Source organism: Otolemur garnettii, unplaced genomic scaffold (genome assembly GCF_000181295.1).
Source record: "Otolemur garnettii isolate 467f Iridium unplaced genomic scaffold, OtoGar3 scaffold00152, whole genome shotgun sequence".
NCBI classification, from domain to species: Eukaryota; Metazoa; Chordata; class Mammalia; order Primates; family Galagidae; genus Otolemur; species Otolemur garnettii.
This window is the reverse complement of record NW_003852547.1, coordinates 3,680,680-3,683,490: the sequence shown is the minus strand read 5'-3', so window position 1 is coordinate 3,683,490 and position 2,811 is coordinate 3,680,680. Positions and strand designations below refer to the sequence as shown.

Sequence of the window (2,811 nt, the reverse complement as noted above, 5' to 3'; positions counted from 1 at the left end):
AAAAAAAAAAAAGAAAAGAAAACTGATGCTATAGAGGACTTACTCCAAGAACAGACAGCAATAGAAAATTTTAAAAACAGGTCCAAAAATATGCAAGCAAGTGGACAGCTCCAAAGGGGCAGACAAGCGAAAAAATACACTAAACAAACAGGACAGAGGCAGAATCAAACAAATGAGAAAGAGCAGTTGCGAACAGGATCTATGGGCAGGATGGGATGCAGAATGGAATGGGGATGGGTCAGATTTATCAGAGGTATAGCAAGCTAAAGGGCAAATCTAAGGGCCAAAATGGGGAGGAGAGAACTTGGAGCAAAGAGAGAAGCAGATTTTAGGCAGAGAACTGAAAGGGAGACAGCCCTAAGAAGGGGGAAACAAATGAATGGAGTAGCTCAGAGGAATACCAAAAAGGAGGTGGTAAGATGAGGAAACTTCCAAGAGAACACTGAGGCAAAGCTTAAGCTGAGGGAGACCGAATTATGGAGAGATTAGGTAAGTGAATGGCAGAAATGAGAGACCTGCAGGGTCAGAGAAAGGGGAGGAGATTGCTTCCTGGGAAGGCAGAGTCTGAAAGCAAACAGGTTAGGGGAGCACAGCAAGATCTGAGAGCAGGCAAGGGGCCGAGAAGGTAGACAAAAAGGTCTGGAAGCGAGAAATGGGTCTGAAATGAAATGACAAATGGGAGCAAGAGCTGAGATGGCGAGGAGGCCACTGTGGTGCATCCAAGTCCAAGAGTGGACAGAGGACTGAAGTGACTGATCTGGGAATGGGTCAGAGAGCCAGCAGAGGGGCATCCTTAGGGTGCAGCAGGTTTTATGAGAAGGCAGGGACAGAAATGTGAGCACTAGGGCCCTAGAGGTAGGTGGGATTACGTCCAAGGGGAAAATATGGGGCAGCAGTGCCCATGAACAGGGGTCTCAGACGGATCTCCAAAGAAGTGGAACCGCAGGTCCTAAAGGGACAGCTCCTGGGGGTGCAACAGATTCTGAGAAAAGAATAACAGCACGGTAGGTCAAAAAGGGGCCAGAAACAGATCTAAAGGGCTGTGAGCAGAATCGGAGAAAAGGCAGAGGGTCATGGATCTCAGAAATGGGAGCCAAAATTAAGGGATGCAGAAGGGTCACTGAGAAGGTGGGTCTCGTAAGCAACGCAGGATCCAGGAGGAGCGAAAGGCATTGCTGAGAGACGCAAAAGGAAAGAAGGGCGCTAAACTGGGAACACGGTAGCTGAAATGGGGGGGCTTGGAGCAGACGCCAAGATCCCAATGGGTCCGGGGTGAGGGCAGACGCCGGGACGGCAAGGTTAGAGCGGGCAGGGGCAGGTCCGAAGGGCAGACGGGCCCCGCGGGCCGGGCCAAAGCGCGAATCGACGGGGATAGCGGGGCTCGGGGGGCTGGGGGGCCGCTCCCTCCCCTCCCCCTCCAACTCCTCCATTGTTCGCGGGCTCCGGGCCCCGCGGTCCCCGCCTCCCCCCGGACCCTGCAGCGGGGCGGCGCCCGGCCTCGCCGCCCGGGGCTCGCGAGCTCGCGCACTCACCAGCTGGGCGCCTTCAGCGCGGCCCCGGCCTCGGGAATCCCAGAAGCAGCAACGGTGGCCCCGGCGCCATGTTCCCCTGCTCCTAGTCCAGCGGCGGCTGAGGCGGCGGCAGCGGCTCCGGCGGCGGGGGGCCGAGCGGACCCTCCCCGTGGAGCCCGCCATCTCCTCCTCCTCCACCATCTCCTCCTCCTCCACCGGGGGCTCCTCCGCCACCCCCTCCTCCTCCCCCACCTCCGCCTCCTCCACCACCTCCTCCTCCCGCCGCGCCGCGGCTCTCCCTCGGGGCGGGGGACGGGGAGGGGAAGGGGGGAGGGGCGGGAACCAGGGGGAGGGCGGACCAGCCTCGCTCGGTCTCTCCCGCCCTCCCTCGCAATGGCGACTGCCGCTCCCGCGCGCGCGCCCCCTCACTACCGCGCGTGCGTGGCGGGAGGACAGTTCCAGGAGGATAACGGCCCCTGAGCGCGCCTCGCCAAGGGATGACTAGCGCAGGTCAGCGGGGAGAAGAAAGAGCGCGTGCGTTCCCAAGGAGCTCACTGCCACAGCCGAGACCTCGGTCTGGGTGCGGGTGAGGAGTGTGCAGTGCGCCTGCGCCACAAAAAATGCCGCTATTGCGGCTGCTGCGGCGCGAGACCCAGCGCGAGACGACCGGCGAACCGGCAGAGGGAGCGGAGTGGGCAAGTGCGCGTGCGCGGGAAGGACTGCCAGCCGGCGCGGCTGCTGGCGCAAGGCGGAGGGAGTGGCCCGCGGCAAGAGCGCGTCCTTGCGCGTACCACTAGCTGCCGACCTGCCGCCTCACACTGGCTCCTGGAGAAAGCAAGACCGGAGCGGGATGGCCCGGCTTTGGGGCGGGGGCGAAGGGCGCGATCCCGCTCACGCGGGACCTGACCAGCCAATGGGATGAAAGGGGAGGTGGGTTTGCCGCGTGAGCCGCAGCCCCCGGGATAACAGGAGTGAAGGGGCGACGTAACGTGGGGCGGTGGGGCGGAGCTGAGAAGGAGGGCGCTAACTACTGAGAGAGCTAATTGGGGGACACGAGGAGGCGTGGCTCTCTTCGGCCCAATCCCAGCTCCGCAATAAGTCGTCCCGTAAAAAGAGGCGGAGAAGAAGAGCGCGTGCTCTTTCCCCCAGCAGTGAAGAAAATCTGCAGACATCGAGCACGTTGTGGTACTAGTTCTTCATTCTGCGTTTGCCTGAGAGGGGAAGACTCCCTGGGTCTTTGTGCAGACCTGGTCTCAGATTCAGCATTGGGCAAATGCCTGCAAATTAGGTGTCAGTTTGG

At 60.4% G+C, this 2,811-nt stretch overlaps 1 protein-coding gene across 1 annotated transcript in view; it reads right to left on the bottom strand.

The window, feature by feature from the left end:
• Nucleotides 1–1,673, bottom strand: part of ARHGAP35 (Rho GTPase activating protein 35) — a 134,086-nt gene extending 132,413 nt beyond the window's left edge. Inside the window, exon 1 of the mRNA XM_023518940.1 lies at nucleotides 1,533–1,673. The gene's annotated coding sequence lies outside the window, so the exon portion shown is untranslated. The remainder of the gene's footprint in view (nucleotides 1–1,532) is intronic.
• Nucleotides 1,674–2,811: the final 1,138 nt, after the last annotated feature.